Source organism: Rhagoletis zephyria, unplaced genomic scaffold (genome assembly GCF_001687245.7).
Source record: "Rhagoletis zephyria isolate East Lansing unplaced genomic scaffold, Rhagoletis_zephyria_1.1 Rzeph_scaffold_00057, whole genome shotgun sequence".
Lineage (NCBI taxonomy): Eukaryota > Metazoa > Arthropoda > Insecta > Diptera > Tephritidae > Rhagoletis > Rhagoletis zephyria.
Window position 1 is genome coordinate 436,600 of NW_016157141.1, and position 20,527 is coordinate 457,126.

The 20,527-nt window shown below is 32.9% G+C and overlaps 1 pseudogene; it reads left to right on the plus strand.

Annotated features, from left to right (window-relative positions):
- Positions 1 to 20,527, plus strand: part of LOC108369113 (uncharacterized) — a 186,500-nt pseudogene that overhangs the window by 68,925 nt on the left and 97,048 nt on the right.

Genomic DNA, 20,527 nt, shown 5'->3' on the forward strand with positions numbered 1-20,527 from the left:
GATTAAGGGAAACCTACATACCAAATTTCGTTGAGATATCTCAATTTTTGCTCGAGTTATCGTGTACACGGACAGACGGACAGACGGACAGACGGACAGACGGACAGACGGACAGACGGACAGACGGACAGACGGACGGACAGACAGACATGGCTTAATCGATTTCTTTTTTCATCTTCAATAAAACTATGAAAAATATGCATAACATTTCTGAATATAAAGTCATAAACTTTTCCTACAAACTTCATTAAATATTTTCATAGAGTATATTACATAGTTCATAAAATTTTGGAATACTATACGTAAAACGTATGAAAAAATTCATAGGACTTATGATACCATTCAAGGAATTTGTGAATCATAATTCATAAACTTTTTCTATAATCCTTACGAATAATTTTCATAAAGTTTATGTACGTGTTCTCAAACTTTCTGAATACGTTCACAAAATGTATGAATGTATTCACAAAGATTCTGAAAACTATTCACAAACATCTACGCATCCATTTTTAACAGTAATGCCAACTTGATTATAACACAAGGCAAAAAGGGAAAATTATTTCAACGAAAATTCTTTTCATTCTATTATATATTGGAATAAATTTCCGTAATCTCTTGTCAAACTTGGATTTTCGACAACGAAAACTATCCCATACATAAATCGTACGAATTTTTTCAGTTTGCGGCTTTAATTAAAGTCAAATCATAATTTTTTCAATATAAAGTATTTAGTATTCTTTATATTTGTGTTCTAAGGAAAATTTCGGTTGATGTATATTTACGCCATGGACTCGGAAAATATGTATGTATGTGAATGGATGGAATACTTATTTCTAAATTCGGTAAGTAGACCCCTATTCTTAAGCTTCGTATTTTCTTTTCTTTTAAAAGTTCAGAATAAATGCACCATTAAAAACCAAAAAGTTTATTTTTTGGTCAATAAAAAAAAAAACTTAAGTGTTTTTGCACATTTATAAGATATACATATATTTAAATTTTAGCAATGATAATTATCAAATTTTTTACTAAGGACACAAAAGAAAAACATTTTTGCCCGGTTTAGAAATGGCAGTGTTGGCATCACTAATTTGCTGGTTGTTAGAAAAGTGAAGTGTGTTTTTGCGAAAAGTGCAAGTTTTAGTGAAATAAACAGGTAAAACCTGTGGAAATTATTAAATATTACCAATTAAAAATGATTTGCACACTTTGCCTAAAGGAATACGCAAATATTGACAATTATGTTGATCACCTAAAAAAAATTCACCTTCTGACCTCAAAAGATAGGTTGAGCTGCCAATTTTGTGACCAAGTTTTCAGTGGAATAAACATTTTAAAAATACATCTGAAAAGGCATTCGAGCAACGAATTGTGGTCACAACCTGCAAGAGAGTGCAGTAGTGCTCCAAGTGGTTTAAAGAGTGAAGATATTGCGACAGCTGCCGGTGCGCCACCAACTTCCTTCACGCAGCAAATTGTCTCAGCTGAAGATTTTAGTGTTGACAAAAAGTTAAAAGACCTTCATGTCAGTGTATTGCAATTTTCATCGTCCTTGCATGGGCGTAGCAACTTTTCAAGAAAAGACGCGACGGATGTAACAAATATGGTTAAAAATATGATAATGAATCCAATTTTGGATATTTTAAAAGGATTCGTTGAAGCAAAAATTGGACACAATTTTGACTTGAGATCTGAATTTTTGGGCATCATAAATTCATGCTCAAGGATCACTGAGTCAATAAAATCAGAATATATTCTTGCAAAAACACTGGCAACTAAAGGATACACCACCATCTTAAATGAAATTGTGATCAATAGGGAGCCAGACTTTGTTTTAAAGAAAGGTGTGCTTACGTCTGGTGAAAAGCTATCGAAAATGGCAATAATGCCATTGTCACATTCTTTTAAAGCTATTTTAGAAAAAGATGACTTGCTTTTGGCAATGATGCAATGATTGGCAATGATTGTTGGTACTTGCTCGAAAGATTACAATATTTATGTTATAAAAACAATAATATTGTACGAAGCAAAAATTTATTTGTTTTGTCAAAAAATTCGAAATATATTGTATAATAAACACTACAGAGCTTTTGAAATCGATCCAAACTTATTGGGAGAATATTTTGCTTTATCTATTTCAGAAATAGTTGGACCACCAGCGACGTTGGTTAAATCATCCAGAGGAGTATTTTTTATACAGTTAAAGGAGAACTGTTTTCCAACGAACAGATAACTACATTTTTTATAAAGAACCAAATTCCTCGATAATGTCTTTAGTTATTAATGATTTGTTTCCCGCAATCATTAGTATCGCTGATGATTCACATTTATTACAAAACCAGCTAATTACTAAGATCTTGGAATGTTGAACACATGTACACATTTCTTAAGGGTTTGTATGCATATTTGTTTCTATTTATGAACAAACTTATTTTTATTAAATTTTTAATTTTTAAAAGTAATGATTTTTTTTGAAGTTTGACCACTTGAAAGAGATTTTGCAAACTTTCAAAATTGGTTACCGAATCTTATTTGAATTCAACTTCGAAAACTGGAGAAACCAGATTAATAAAGATCTGCACTTTCACGCTTCCGTTAGCACTGCGTCGCCTAGTTGCTCCGCTGATTTTTCCTCAGTAAGATCTAGATCGCCTGCTTCCAGCCCTACCACTGGTTCCAATTCGCAAGATTTCGAGAAAAACGCTTTTGTTGCACTTGCAACAATTTTACACGAAGATATTAAGTCGTTACATGTAAAAGATTTTTATAAATGTAACAACAGACTTGACGACGCTCATAGAAATGTACTCATCAATATAATTGTAACCTACTACATTGCCAAAAACATTCACATGTCACTTCAAGTAATCTACTACCTGGAGAATGAAATCCTAAGCCTTTTTCCAAATGAAAAGCTGAACTTCTACAGAACCGAAAAGAGAGGAAAACTGTATACCAAAAATTTTACTACTTAAAAAAAAGCTTCAAAAACCGTTTGTCTATAATTCCTGTACCTGAAGAAAATACCAAAGCTGATAAAATTGGTAAATGAAATTAAAAACTAGTTTGTTCGTTACAAGTTTATAAAATTTATGAATATGTACATTTTCAGCTCGCGATGATCATGCAGAAGAAATCATACAGCATCTTAAATACGACAATTTGACAGCAGAAGAATTCGAAAGCTGCTGGCAGGCCAGTGCAATTATAGAATTCATCAAATAAAGGAAAAATTTAATAGCAGTCAACAAGTTTTCGTAGACTGGCCAGAGTATAAAAAGCCGAACGGATATCGATTGGTAAGATTTTGATTTAAGGTTCCCTATTTGAGATATTATAAAAACTAACACTTTCGATGTTTTCAGATTGATCTAGACTTTGGTACGATTTTTCCCAATCATGATAATTTTCTTGTTGACTGGAAGCAAAAAGTTTTGAAGCTCTTTTTACATCTTAAGAGAAGTGAGTGCTTAAAGGACGGTGCCACAAAAATCATTATCAGCTCTATGTCCGAAGGGGATTTAGAAAAAGGTATGATTTCGTAAGTTGTACTTTAAGAATTCTCTCCAAGGGTAACAAAATTTTCTAATATACATACATTTTTGCTCTATTTTTTTAGATGAAACGTCCTTTGCTTTTAAGACTTTTTGGTGCCTACATGGATATCTTTACCCTACAGGACACGTTATGAAAAAGGATAATACTGGGAAAAGATGTACAATCAGATTCACCATAAAGGACTCTCAGGAATCGTATGCTTTTGTCGGACAAAGTCTTCAAAACCTAGATGATCACATTGATTTTTTAAGCCAACGTAAAGAAAACATACAGCCTTTTATCCTGTCGTTAGGAGACAACAATTACTCAAAATTCGCTGAATTTTTTTTATATTTAGATGGTACAAAAATTCCATTCCAAAGCTTTTTACGCTGTATGGATATATGTTTCAAATCCTTTTATTTATTTAATGTGGAGTACCCTAAAGCTTCCACAACATTTTGGACATTTATTGAAGCTTACTTTTACAAACTAGCATTACCTCAAGGAAAAAAAACTTTGAAAATAAATATTCTGATGCAAGAACTTGAAGACTTCTAATTTAATGTACACTTTTGGTCAGATAATTAAGTTAGTTACATAGGAACTAGCTATTTTTCTTTTTTTATTATTTTTTTATAAAAGTCTAGCGCATTGTATAACAAGCACCTAACTTAATTAAGCTGACCACAAGTGTGTGTACATAAGCTATACATTTATTGCATATAAAAAGTTTTCATATTTATTTATAAAAAAAATCAGACTTATGTATATTAAAAAAAAATAATAATTAAAATTTTCATGAATTTCTATACATATCGAGCCCTATCCGACAGAAATGCATCTAAATGCTCTAGGAATATTTCTGCATCAAAAAAAAAATTTTGAAAAAAATGTCGCTTACGTTGTTTTGGCGGTTAGGGCTCGATATGTATGCATGTATGTAAATACAAAACAACCGTGTCATCCTAATTTAATGAAGGTTTTTAATTGAAGTTGTGATAAAACCGTGATACAATTTTGTAATTAAATACCTAAATGATAATAAGACTTCCAGAGCTCTGATTGGAAATTGGAGTTACCTTATCAGTACAAAATGCCTTATTTATACATATAAGTATATAGATTCTTTTAAAGCATTATTTTTGTTAGTGACAGCGAATTTAATGGACAAACCTTTTTTCTTTACATCATCAGCGATAGTTGATTAGATTGGTAATAATTTTCTATTTCGGCATCTGCTCGATATAGAATACGGTTTGAATCTGCCCTCAATTTTACTTGACGGTTTTGACTAATATTTTAGCCAAACCTCAAATGAATTCAATTAATGTCCGCAAAGGAAATGTATGCATAATATTTTATTTTATTATTTCTGTTAATACGAATTCTACCAATGAATTATAAAAATTTTTGTAAAAACAACAATTTTTAGACATTTATGAAAAAATAATAAAAAATTAAATAAACAAAGGCTTAATTAGCTGATCGGAAGGGTATGTATGTATGTGCTTATATTTATATTTTATCTCATTATTTCTGTTGATATCAATGAATTATAAAAATGTACATATATATATGTTACTTGTTCGCATAAATAAAAAATAATTTAATATATACAGATTAATTATTTTTCTAAGGAAATTTTGAGATACAATTTTTATGAAAATTATTCATAAAGTGTATGAATATTGTTCATAAATTACGTGAATATTATTCATAAAACTTGTGGATATCGTTCGTAAAGGTAAACAATACTTTTCATAGGGTTATAAATATTGTTCATGACGTTTGTGTGCACTGTTCACAAAGCCTATGAACGTACTTCGTAGATATTATGAATGCTTTCAAAAAGTTTATGAATGTGTTCATAAAATCTATAAATATGTTCATAAAGTTCATGAATATTGTTCACAAAGTTTACGAATGTGTACATAAAATTTATGGGAGCGCCTATAAAAGTAGTGAATACAGCTCACGAATATTATGAATGCATTCATAACTTTTATGGTTATAGTTCATGGTTTTTATATTTCGGTTTGTGGATATGGTTTAAGAACTGTGTTCATAAATTTTATGAAAAGATACATACGACGCATGAAGTCGTACATTGGTTCAATATTTATGATTATTTTCACGCGTCTTAAGCACAAATTCATATATATTATGTACGTTTTTGGTTCCGTGTAGCACATTTCACTATTCGCGTGGAAGACTAGCACATTTCAGATTTTTGCGTGGAAGAGTAGCACATTTCAGGTTTTTGCGTGGAAGACTAGCACATTTCACTATTCGCGTGGAAGACTAGCACATTACAGATTTTTGCGTGGAAGGGTAGCACATTTTAGGTTTTTGCGTGGAAGACTAGCACATTTCAGTTTTTTGCGTGGTCTTCCACTCTTCCACTCTTGTAGCACATTTAAGGTTTAAAATAAATCATAAAGGCATAATTTATATTGGAAATTAAGTGCTTATTTTATATTTCTATAATTGTATTATAAAATTCATGAAATTCTGGCGTTTAGTGATCATTTGCTGGAGATCATCCACTTTTATTTTTCTTAAAGGCATTTTTCCCCTTTAAGCTTCATGCAATTCATATTGTTTTATGGTTAACCATTGAAAATTTGTTTTCAGTATGTTCAATGTCAATTAAAATAAAGTTCATTAAAAAAAAAACATGTAAACCCACGCTTAAAACTTTGTAGAAGTCTAAAAAAAAGCAACTAATCTTCATTCTAATTTCAAACTTATTTACTCAGAAGTGTTAAAGTTTTTTTGAGTATGAAGCTTTATAGCCGATTCAATTGTAGTGTGATAATGTGCATGTTTCAAGAGCCTTAAAATTACCTTTGAATCTTTTTGCCGCATTTACTCCCATATAACGAATAAACACAATTTATTTTTTTATGGAAGAAAACCGCAACAACGGAATTTTTTAGCCACTTGAAACTTGCACATTAATGCAATAAAATTGAAAGGGCTTTAAATCTATATACTCAAAAAATTCTGAGAAAATAATTTTAAAATTTGGATGAACATTTTTAGACTTTTTTTAGTTTTCTACAAAGTTTTAAATATGGGTTTATATAGATTTTTTTCAGAGAATGAACTTTATTTTAATGAAAATTCTTAAAAATAAATAAATAAACAAAAGTGGAAAACAATATCACTTTGAAATGAGGTGATCTTGATATGACTGCATGTACATTAGGGTGGTCCAAAAACAGTAAAGTCGGAATTGTAATGCTCTCACCCCCTAGGATTATTCTATATATAAAAAAAAAAATATAGTTTAAAAAACTAAAACCTCCCTATTATAATAGCCATTCGAACTGTCGTCAGGTATGTAACTTGAGAATAGAAATCGCTGCATCTTTTAGGCGCATCAATATTACATAGTTACATCCCGAGCTAATAAAAGGAAGGTAAAAAAGCATACCCATATTTTTTTATTTTAAAATCAAAAAATATTTAGAGGTCGCTCAAAGTGCTCAAAGTTTTCCATGCATTTTTATAAGTATGGGAAAAAACAACTTTTCGTAGAAATGGTATAGAATTCTTGAAAATTAATATTTTTCGATCGGAAAACTCTGGTTATCTTCAGGAGACTTACAATAATAATACCAAATTATTTACTTAACCATTTTTTAATACTAACGAATTTTTATTTGTCCCCCTATTGCATTTTTCGGGGTTTTTGTGGTTTTTTGGCGGACCTATAAATTATAGTTGGGATGAAAAAGTGGTTAAATAAACAATTTGGAATCTTCTGCAGATGAAAAGAGTTTTCCGATACAAAAATATTGTTTTTTTTTAATTCTATACCATTTCTGCGAAAAGTTTTTTTCCACATATAAAATACATGGAAAACTTTGGGCGCTTGGAGCGACCTCTAAATATTTTTTGATTTCAAAATAAAAAATAGGGGTATATTTTCTTCGGTATAGAACAATCCCAGGCGGTGAGAGCATACAAATTCCGACTTTACCTTTTCACTTGAATATTTGGACCACCCTAATGTACATAGATGTTTCTCGTATTTATAAATAGATTCCCTGAGGAAGACGCGAATATGTGCCAAAACAATTAGGAGCAAAATAAACGTTAATTCTATTTGTAATAAAAGATCGAAAAGCTCATTCACAACATTAAACTTNTCTTAATTTTTAGGCTTAATCGTATTAAATCGTATTAAACAAATCTTTTTCTTTAAGAAGGCTATATTTTTCATTAATCAGTACTCAGTAATCAGATGAGGTCACCAATCTTAATTATGCAACATTTTAAATGAAGTTCAGCACCCGAATACACATTTTTTCTGAGATCTGTCGAAGTTATACTGAAGACCGAGGTGCGTAAAAATCTACCTAATAAATATCTGTTTTTCTATTTTTAAGGCAAACATTAAAAGATAATATAAATGAAATGTTTTGTGAACTTTCCCGCTTCCTCCGAGGTTTTCTTGTGTTTTTTTATACGTTTTGAGAATCCTGATGTTTCGTATTACAGAATCTTTCGGGATTTTTTCAAGATTCTTTCGAGGTCTTTCGTTATTTCTGTGGATTTTTCCGTAAGCTTCATGATTGTTCGGGAACATTAATGACCTAACGTACATATACGTAAGTCCTCGACGGAATTTTTTTGAATCATTCGGGATCTGGGGCTTTCCGGAAACTTTTGTGTTTGTTTTTGTTTCCAGGAGTTCTGGTGATTTATCGTAAGCTTTTTAAATTTTTTTTCAGAAATTTTCTGAATTTTTCAGTGTTTTTTTGATTTTTTCTTTCAGGAAAAGATTTGTTTTTTTTTTTCAAGATTTCCCGGGACCGTGATTTCTCGTACTTTGTTATGATCGATAAGGGTTTACTATAGGACAATTGGGGATCATTCTGTTTCGCTTTACAAGATTTCTTATTATTTTTCAGAGCCTTTTGGTAACATTTTCAACTTTCAGGACTTTTCGGGATTTTTCGTCCGTTTATTTTTAAGATTTTTCCAGGACTATTCTTTTTCTTATTTTTTTTTTACCGATCAGGTTTTTCTTTGGGAACTTTTGGAATTATTTCTGTTTTTTTCAGGATTTCTTATAATTTTTCAAGGCCCTTTGAGAAAATTTCCCGGACATTTCCGAATTTTCTGCCCGTTTTTTTAAGATTATTCCAGGATCATTTTTTTTCGTAATTTTTTCAGGACCGACCAGGGTTATCTTTGGAAACTTCTGGGATCCTTTCTGTTTTGTTTTTCCGGATTTCTAATGATTTTCCAGAGCCTTTTGCGAAAATTTTTAATTTTCCGAAGTTTTCGGGATTTTTCGTCCATTTGTTTTTTTGTTTCTTTCTCCCAGGACAATTTTTTTCGTAACTTTTTGTTTGGCCGATCAGGGGTTTCTCTGGGAACGTTTGGGATTATTCCTGTTTTATTTTTCAGGATTTCATATGGTTTTTCAGAGCCTTTTGGGAAAATTCCTAATTTTCATAACTTCATGTGATTTTTCATCGTTTTTTTTTTGTTACTTTTTCCGGATCTTGTTCCGGTTCAAAAAATACCAGGCAACCGATTGTTACTAATGATAATAAAAGGCAATACATAGTAACTGCGATGGGGACCACAATAAATACAAATTCAATTCTCATACCAACCAGGTTTTTAACATTGGCCATCCTAGTTTAAAGAATTTTCTAAAACAATTTTCTACGTTTTTTTTTGTTTCCAATTTTATATCTTAAATTCCGTTTACTCAATTCTGTATTGTTTATTGCGCCTTTTTCAAAGAGCGTCAATTTTCTTCGTTTGCCATTTGCCACTTAGTTTATATCATATTCGAAACTATAAAAGCAACTATGTATCTATGACCGATGTCCTTCGTATATACAATTGCTTGACAACAAAGTTTATTGCTCGCTAAAGTTTTTAATTTACTTCAGTCGCGAGCCAAACTCACAAGTTTCCTTCTATTCGCTCCCTGCAGCCACAGCCACGCTACGTTTGCGCCCTCAGCTCGCTTGGCTGGAGTGAAACATTTTTGTGGCATCTTAAATAAAATATATTTCATTTCATAAAATGCATACAGCTTAAAAGCATGCTCCCTAAAGTTGTTAACATATGTCAAGCTCCCTGTCTTCTTTATCCCCTAACAGTCTCTTTCGCCTTCACTTCTGCCGCCCTTTGGTTGCCGTTCTATGCTGCTTTATAACGCTGCTTTGTAGTCATCATTCATTCGCCTGCTTGCTTTCGTTCGCTGCTATATTGTTGTTTGTTGTTTGAAAAACTTTTGCATTAAGTGGCAGCTTCGTTTGCAAGCGCACCATTCTTCGCTGACGCTTGCCGGTTTCCCTTTGCTCTTAGCTCATGGCGGTTGCTGGAAGCGGCAACTACAAATACTGACTCCATTACTTTATCGCTTCGTCGCAATGTTCGGCCATATGTTCTTTAGCTGCGAGCTCATTTTTCCACCTCTCCACTCGTTTACACTTCTCCTGTGGCATTACTATTGAGGTCTTTACTTTCTGTTTTTCTCGCATGTTTGTCTGGAATTTGTTATTAAGAAAAATGATTATGATTTTATCTGCTTCCGCGCGCTTCCCTCACCCCGTTGTCATGTTGGTTTTCTGACCCGCTGGCGGTTATCTTTAATAATATTAATAGTTTACTCTTTGTTTGCTTGGTTGCCATGGTCATGCTGGCTTTGTTGCTATATTCGATGCATGTAGTTATTGCTGTTGTTGTCTGTGCATGTGCTTATTGTGACATCTTTTAATTTTATTTTTATTTATGAATTTATTTGCTTGCGCATATTTGCCAGCGAAGACGAAGTGTACCCGCATTTTCTGCCCCAACTTCCTGTCCCTCATTTTTATTTGAATAAAATGCTGTCACCGCTTTCTATCCTTGCATGTATTGCTGCCTTCTCTAACAAAGTTTATGTTGCAAAAGTCAAGTCAATTGTCAACGGAGTTCGGTTGTGACACATTCACTGAATCTCCAAGGAAGTCACGCTCAGCCAGTTGGTCTTCCAGCCGCTCTGGAAGCAGCTTTCATGTCACAACCAGGCTTTCAAGAAAGTTAAGTATGTATATGCTTGTAAGTAGTACTCACCGAGATGTAGTTTAGTTGATAAATGAACGCCTCAACTCTTATTGCTGCTCGCTTCTTGCTCTTCTTTTTAGTTATTTTTTCCGTTCCGTTCTATTTCCTGTACAATTAATTTTAACTGTAGACATTAAATTTTCATTTGAAATAATTTCGGTTTTACTAAAAACTTGTTAGCTAGTATATTTACATACATACATACGTATAGAGGTTTAGAAAAAATTGCAACATATTTTGGTCAAAAATATTGAAACTAGTCTCGGATTTTATTAAACTACCAATAAAGTAAGAGCAGGAAATAACTAAAACAAAGAGAAAATTGAAAGATGTCAATCAGTGCGCAATATTTCAGTTTAATCGTTGCATTTTGCATTGCGCTGGGGGATTTCATCGCACCAAATTGTCACTTTGATAATTTTTGTTTGTTTAGTGTTGCTGTTCCACATGTTCAGTTGTATGTTTCACTTGTTCGCTACCGAACCGAGTGTTTCACTTGTCCAGTAAAATTTGCATTTAATTTGGTTATGAAAATCAAAACTTGAATGCTTAAATATAAACCAAAAAGATGAGCTTGGGTATTATATATGTTTGGTATATTTTAAAACTAGAAATTAGAAAAAAAAAAAAATTTAACCGAAATAATTTTTTTTGAGAAAGCAACCATATTTTTCTTCTTTCGCGCTGTAAGCGCCTATATGATTTTAGACGAAACGAAGAAAGAACGCCAGTCGTTCCTCTTCTATGCCAACTGACGCCAAGTCCCTCCTCCCTTGGTATTTCCATCGCAGAGGGGGCCGATTCCCCCTGCCGATTACTACGTTGAACACATTAACGGATTGTGAGATGGCCAAGCCAGAGGAGCCATGGATTTTAAATTGCTTCGCACAAAGTTATCGACCTCTTTCTCGGATATACTTCAAGACAACCGTTTTTTAGATATTGCAGTGTCCACGCTTTTGCGCCTTATACTACTTGGAGGGGCATCATAGTGATTTATAGAATGTGGTTTTTGTTCGGCGAAAGAGAAAATTACTGCTGAGTTGCCTATCCAGACGAAAGTAGCCTTTGCTGGCAAGAGTAATTCTCTAAAGGATTTCAGGGCTGACCAAATAAAAGTGGTCCTTATTTGATTAATAATTAAACTATCAACAATGATTTGATTGCTAAGGTGTGAATGCTCTGGTGTTTTGCTTGATTACAGCAGACACCTAGTTCTATTCTCGTTCATTTAGAGTATTAGCTGAGTAAGTGGGTTTAAGTGAGCAGATGAATAGGTGGTTGGTGTAGTAGAATTTCGGACGATTGCGATGTCCAGACTTCAATTGGGCTCCAAAATGACATTAATGTCCCGAGGGTCGCTGAAAGTGGGGACGGACTGTGCATGTGAATAATGGCTTGTCGGTACGCTATCGGGTTCAGTGGTAGTTGTAGGTTCCTTTAAATCGCCTTTGTGTATTTGAGAAGATGACTTCTGACGCACTTGGGAGGAGGCTCTGCCACAAACAAGTGTCTGTTTGGATATTTCCTGTGGTAGCAACCAACCAGAAACTGTTTGCTGAGCATTTGGTTACGCTCCTTAAACGGAAGCATAGATGGCACACAATCTAGTTGTTCGGCAACATCAGAAGGCTTTGAAACTCCTGAGGGGATAAGAGCAGGCGTTTATGGCCCATACTGAAGCTTTCGGTACACCTATGTAATTTTTGAGCAAGTATGGTCTTTGTGTTTCTGAGAGTGGAAATCAGAAAATAAAACCAAACCTAAGTTCGATCACTCTTAAAGATTGGGTCCACATTTTTTGCGAGTTGAAGCTTTGTATTTAGGTATTCCGTATGAAAGAGAGAGTACAAACTAATTTTCATCGAAATCGGATGAAATTTAATGTTTCTGCACACAATTTCATAACTCAATATTTCTCGGAAATATTATACGACGTTTCCACGATTCGTGATTCGCTCTCTCATTCGTAATTCGCTCTCCCATTCGTCATTCGTCATCCAATTACCCTTCGAATTACGTAATTTGCCATACAAAATTTTGAGAACGAATTACCTCATTTGTAGGTAATCGAATAAACTTGCGAATGAAGAACGAATCGGTGCCTTCTCTAATATTTGTCGGAAATATATCGAAGTTTTCACGGCCTGGTTCCATTTGATGGCACTTTTTCTAGCTCGATATTTGCAGTACACAAAAATAATAATAAATAGCGAAGAACAAGAACAAGAAGTAGAGCTGCCAAACGAATTACGTATATGTGTCGTGGAAACAGGGTAATTCACGAATTACTTAGCGATTTACATAGAGAGCGAATTGAGAATCGTGGAGACATCGTATTAGAGGACATGTTATTATCAGCGAAATTGGCGCACGTTTACTGTTATTCCCATCTGCTTACCTATGTATGTATGTATGTATAGTGGAAACACTGTGTGTTGTGGCGTATGGGCGATACTTTACCAAGAACGCAACAGAGTACTAACTTCCCGTGTCTTATAATAAAATATAAAATTTCTTTGCTATATTTTCCTGCGCCTTAACTAACTTACAACTTGCTAATAAATAATATCTTTTTCTATTTGCGCACCTTAGTAGTGTCTGCGTGGGTGTTGCTCTCATTTAACTTCATTATTGCTGTCTGCATATAGCCAAGTAATAAAAGTTGATCCTTAAGATTTTCCGTTAAGTTTTTCCTGTAAACTTGTGCACATACATTGCAACAAAAGAAGTTAAAAGTTTAATTATAGATGTAGCTATATGCTTTATGTGTTTGTACTCGTATATAACTTATAGCTATGAAGGCGTATGTGACTTTATTAATAAAAGTTCACTTTTATAAGATTTAATGCTTGCACATAAAAATATATGTATGTATGTATGTGTATACATAGATTTACATTCATATACATATACATTTGCACATAAATGAAAATGTGAAAGATTGCTCCACTTGCAACTATGTATGTGAAAGCGTGTACATCAAAGCACAAAAAGCTCAACCTAAAATTGAATTTGAGCACACATACTTAAATGCATTGATACACACACATACATAGTACACATACACATGTACATTTAGTACAACTTAACGAGCTATAAATGAGATCATAACAGCATTTAAAAGTTGTTAAGACGTTGCAAGCAAGATTAAGAGCAATGAACTAACAATAAATATTTAGGCATCCACTGTAGGAAATTCGTAAGATGAGCATTAGCGTGGGGCGAAAATCCGCTTTTTTTAAATATTGATTGGTAGATGCAAATACCATATGGGTTATAATGCTCTAAAAACAATTTTTGTTAAAGATGACAATCAAAGTTCAATGGGCTCAAAAAATAAAAATTAGTAAATACATTAATTTATAAATTTTTTACTAATATTGCAAGTATTTTCGAAAGTATTAGCCGTACATAATTTGGTATATGGACCTTTTTTGTAGTGAATTGAAATAAGCTAAGAAATATTTTTTAAGCACTGGAACTTTGGTGGACTTGGGCGAGCCTAGATACTGACCACAAATTGTCATCTTTCACTCAGATTGTTTCGAGAGCATTATAAACCATATGGTATTTGGTATTACTAATCAATATTCTAAAAAGGCGGATTTTCGGACCACGCTAGTGAGCATATATCCATATATATTAACGTGCCCATAGAAAATGCTTTTTTTTGGGAATTTCAAGACCCTACCCCTAATTATTTATTATTATTTATTTTTACGAGAAAAGTTATTGCCTATTTTTATAGATTTTTTAAGGGTCATTTAGACCTAGATTTAGGTCAGAAAATACGATTTTTTACATATATGAGTTTTAGAATAATTATTTTTGATTCGATTTCAAAGACCGAATATGATCTGAGAAGAGGATATATAGGCCTTTGAAATGCTATATAATAATCTATTGTCGGACTAGGCTTGTTGGGGATTTTTTATCGGGTGAATTAAAAAAAGGCCCATATTTCTCTTAATTTTTTAAATATTTCAAAATATGCGGTACTATCCAAAATTAAATCTATTTTTGAATAATACTGATAGCTCATGTATTGCACTCGCATAAAAATTGTCGAAGTTATGCTCCCAAATTTCAGTTACTCCCCAAAATACCCTTGATAAAAAAATTCTCAAAAATCAATGGTAATCTTTATAGACTTGAAACTTGCATCTTATTATACTAAAATTTAATGGACCACAAAACTGCGTACTCAAAATATACATATCTAGAAATCGAATTGAAAAGTTTGAAAATTTTGATGGACATTTTTTGTATTTCTTGAATTTTCCCGAGTTCTATAAAAAATTCAAAAAATCGATTCTTACAGACAAATTCAGACACAAAAAATCAACATATGTATTTGCGTTTCGACCGGAAATGGCTTAAGCAAACTGGAAGCCCTTTCAGTTAACCGATAGTCGATTCCAGAAAAAAGTTTCAAATTAAAGTCATGTATTCTTGTCCGAAGAATCCGAATCTGCGGTAGAAGCATGTGCATAGTCGCGTTAAAAAAAAGACTTCCGGTCAGTTTAATCCACTTACAGTCGCAGCCGGAAGACAGCAATACTACCAAAAGGTAGAGCATCCTCGACTTAGTACGGTAGGTAGGTAGTCCGAATTTTTGCTTTTAACAATAAAAGAACATTTTCCTCCAGAAGGAGAGAACGGGTGATCTAGGAGACTTCCTATATGCTTATATATTTTTCTTGCTCATTTCTAACAGCTCCCTTGTTTAAAGGGACTTTTATCTATTTCAGATCTATCTAGTAATTATGTACGATTCTGTACAGCTCGACCCCTTTTTCCTTTAAATTGGAATATTTTGTTGTTGTTTGAGCTATCGTCGAATCCATCAAAGTCCGATTTTCGTGAAATCTACGAAAATGCGATCACTGAATCTGATTTGCTACGAACGTATGCATTTAAAGTATGTGCTATGTTTGTACACGGTCAAAAATTTGGGTTTAATTTTTAAACCGCGCTGGGACTACTGCCTTTTTTAAACTTTTATAGTCTACTTTTTAAACCAGTCAATAGTTTTACGCAATTTTTAATATATTCTGGTTTAAATTTTAGCCCAAAAAGTTCGTGGTTTAAAAATCAAACCAAAATGTTTTAATTCTAGTTTCTAGGTTTCAAATATAGAAACTTTGGTTTAAAATCTAAACCGAAATAGAATATGTTTGCACAGCGAATTGTGGTGTTGATTCAAACTCAACATATGAAAGCACATTTACATGCGTGGCTGTAGCTGAGTGTGCAAAGATGCTTGATACAATTGGTTGCTACCAAGGCTGTCCGGGTTCAATCCCAACCAGACGGAGCATGAAATTTAAGATTGTTTTTTTTTTTTTTTTTCTTAATTATGAAAATGTTTGGGTTTAACATTTAAACCGAATTGTTTAAATTCTAAACCCAACATATGTGCTCTCTTTTTTATAAACTTGGAAGGTTTGTATTTGAAACTGAATTTAGTTTGGTCATATATGTAGTCCAAAAAGTTTAAAATTAAAACCGAAATTTTTAACCGTGTAGCTATTCGGATTCAGTGAAAGGAATTTCGTAGATTTAACGATGGATTCAGTGATAGCCCTGACTCTTTTTGGAAATCAAACAATGGATGTTTCAGGTACCGAACAGTTTTTTTTATGAATACGATGTGTCGAAATCTTACAGGATTCACAAATTCCAGTACTATGCGAAGCTTTAAAGAGCTTTATTTCATTCATCATCAGTTTTTTTTAATATCTGACAAATCTAACATCGCTTTAAAATTTTTATTCAACTTTTATTTCGCGAGAGCCAAAAAATAACACGGCTCTTTGGAAATTAGATATCTTCAACGTGATTTCCCGTAATTGCTTTAGATGCTATACAGGCGTCCTTAATATATCGTTGCTGAATGCAATCCTTAAATGTAAATATTAAATTTAAATTTAATTTAAGTAATCCCCAAATGGTACAATATGATTCATTAAGAACTTTAAGTGTAGCATACAGTTATAGCTATTTACCATGCAAAGCAATTTTTTTGTTCTCCATTCCCCAATTCACTTTGTTCATTAGTTTACTGAAATACGTTTATACTTGTTCTAATATCGCGGTTGCTCTTTTGCTTAATTGTGCATGAAATTGAAATTCAAAATACATACTTATTTATATATGTACGTACCTACACTTTTTGGGCGTTTACTTAAAGCTCAAACAATTTCTGAATGTTGTACGTATACAAAACTGTAAGATTTACTGACTGCAACTGCTCAGTTAATCAATTTAATTGCCTTAGAATGGCTTTGGTAAATTAAAAATTTATCCGATTACATGAATAAATTTCTTCTAGAAAATATGTAACTTTTTGGAGGATATTTGTATTTACATACATACATACATATGGACATGCTATTGTAGAACCTATATATGTATATATACATGTGGAACAGCTATGCAAGTGTTATTTTCAAATTTAGACAACAATATTAGATATAATTAAAAAAAAAATCAAAGATATCAAAGACGTAATGAAAATGTTAGAAGTCTAGCGAGTTGACGAAGTTTACAGCTGCACTCGTACCACGTAATTTTCTTCCGTATGGTTTTCGATCCGTAAACGGATGTTACGATTCGAACCCAGAATGCAGGGCAGGGTCCACAAATTAACCTACCTCACTAAAGTTACGCCTGTTTTCTTTTTACACCAGGGGACGTTAGCTATGATGTGGTCATCGTTATTAGGTACCGCAGGCCTTTTCCGATTGACTTAGTTACAAATAACTAAGGAAAATCTGGAACTTACTCTGAACGTGACACCAACCATGCCCTTCCAGGCCAACTTCACAAAGAGACCAGCGGTATAATAAAGCAGGAAGGAAGAAAGAACTTCTATTCGATCTCTATACCTACAATTTCTTCACAGATGGATCAAAAACAAGTGACGCAATGGGTGGTCTATATTCATCCGCAGCTCAAACTACCACGATGGTACAAATTTCCGGACCACTACAGTATTTTTCAGACCGAAATCAAGCCCTTGAATCGGCAACTGAACTAATCTCTCCTACTTCACGTGAAAGCTTCTTTATTGGCAGTCAGGCAACTTATCTAGCCGGTTGCAGCTGCGATTATAAACGTAATTTGTGTATAAAGTGATGAACTAAGTATTAGTCAAAATACAGATACAAAATACGGAATTGATGGTAATTTGCTTTAGGGGACATGGTACAGTTCCATCCTTTTCTAAACTTTATAAAAAACGGAACAGGGTTTGCTCACAACAGCACTAAAACCAACAAATACATTCCAACGCTGTAAGGGTATTGCCATTACCATCTCATGCAGCTTACATGTGTCAAGGCTAGTGAAAAGTGAAAAATGATCGGCATGTTAAGAGGGTAATGTCATAATTACACTAGAACACTTACTATGCAATTCAGCTTTTGGTTGATTAGGACTAAACTACGTTGTCGCTTCATATATCTTTCCCCTTTACGAATTGTAGCCCAAAGAAGTAGCTCCCAAAAAACTGCATTACGATAAAGATCTGAAACATTATGTACCATTTATTACGCAGCGTTAGCGGTCAGTAATTGGTCAATGTGAGGTCTTATCGATCGGCCAAGATATCCTAACCTTTACTACGATGCGTTGATACTAAAGTTTGGCAAGGGGGTGGTTGAATACCTAATCAAAAACGCTTAAATTGTTTTAAGGTGTTTATTTCTACTATTGGGTATTACTTAGTATATGTTACGTATACGCCATGGCCTGCCTTGCCTCCAAAGGTTACAAATTGTTATCAGGATATTTAGTGTACTCCAGAAAATACAGTAAGAGTCAAAAATATGAATACCCTGACCCTTTAACGATTTTATAAAGAAATACCAAAAAATTTTCGACATTAAACAAACAAAAGAAAAATAGCCAGCCGTCAAAATGTCACTTAGCTTAATCAGCTGTGTAGATGGTAAAATTTTCAGAGGAATATTTTTGTAGAACAATTTAACTCATCATTTGCTTTACATAAAAGTCCCTCCTCTAATGTTTAGAACTTACAAAGATGTGCCGCTAGATGTTTAAAATATTCCAGGAATTTATTCCTCGTTAAATTTTATTAGAGGAATTCTAGGTAAAATTTTTATACGATTAACGTAAAAGTTTACAGAAAGCCAAATGTCTAATAATAAGCATTTCGTTTGGAAGTATGAACTTTTTTTTCCACGTTTTTACGTTTTTCAACTGACATCTATGTAAGATTATTAAACGGTTTAAATTAGCAACACTCTTAAAGAATTTAATCGAAACAAAGCTTTCATAAACTTTTCTCGTCTAATATCCGTATTAAACACTTCTTTTAACGTGCTAATTAAATTGGTTTAAAATTTGTAAAGAGTTGGTAACACCCTTTAAAAATATTTTCGATATACAGCTTTTCTAACCCTCTCTAATTTGATATCCATATTAAAATACGTCCTTTTTATTTGTCAATTAAATTGATTTTGAATTTCTAAACGGGTGGAAACCCTCTTAAAAAGTATTTTCGGAACTTAGCTTTTTTAAAACTCTTTCGCTGGAAACCTATTCTAAAATATATAATTTATCTTGCTAATTAAATTAATATTGAATTTCTAAATAGGTGGCAACCATAAAAATGCTATCCAAACAAAGATTTTTAAATTTTGCTATTATAACGTCCACATTAAACACTTCCATAAATGGGTTAATTATATCGGCTTTGAATTTCTAAACATCTGGCAACCCCTTCAAAATGTTGAAATTAACCTATCTTGAACCTCCCTCATTTGATACCTGTATTAAAATATTTTGCTTAACTTTTTAATTAAATTAATTTTGAATTTCTAAAGGTGGCAGCCCTCTTCAAAACTTATTTTCGAAATACTGCTTTCTTAAACCTCTCGTTTGGTACCCATATACAAATATTTCATTTAACTTATTAATTAATTTGTAATCATTTGGCAACCCTCTTGAAACATAAATAAAGCTTTCTTAAACCTCTCTCGTTTAATACACATTTATGTAAATATATTCCATTCAACTTTTTAATTAAATTGGTTTGGAATTTCTCAGGAATCAGGTGGCGACCCTCTTCAAAATTATTTTTGAAATTAAGCTATCTGAAACCCCTCTCGTTTATCAGCCATATATAAATATTTAATTTAATTTGTTTATTAAATAGATTTTAAATTTGTGAATAGATGGAAACCTTCCTCAAAATCTAATCTTGCTGTTTGAGCGAAACGGGCAATGAGAAGGCAAAATTTTTCAGCACAAAAAAAAAACCTAAATTGTCATTGGACTGCTTTCGTTTGACTTCTATATTAATGCCGTATTTATGTTAATTACTTGATTTCAACTGTTGAAAAGACTTCAAGCCCTCTTCAAAGAATACGCTGCATGTTGATCCGGGTTATAACCTATCAGAGTACCAAATTTCATTGCAATACGCTCAGCCGCTTTAAACTTAATGAGCAACAAACATACTCAAATATTCACTCACTGAGAAACTCTCACATTTACATATACGTAACGAAGTATATACTCGTGTTAGTCACTCTCATTACGTGTTATCAAATACTGTATAGAAATTTCCAACAAGTCCTAAAATAATAAGAACCCCAATCTGCCTATACATTTGTGCGATCGCATTGAATTCTTTTGCTCCTATAGGTACTAAAAAGTGCTGTTAAATTGAAGACACGGCAGTTACGGCTGCCGCTACAAACTACAAATGCTAGCTAACTAAGTTAATTGTCCTTCAAGCCGCCATTTCCCAACAACAGGTCATTGCTACATTCCATTTAAATAGAATGGTGCAGAAAATTGGAGTTTGCAAGGCTGTCTACGCCATAAAAATGTCAGCGAAGCATGGCGCGATTTATGTTTCAACGTTACTTAA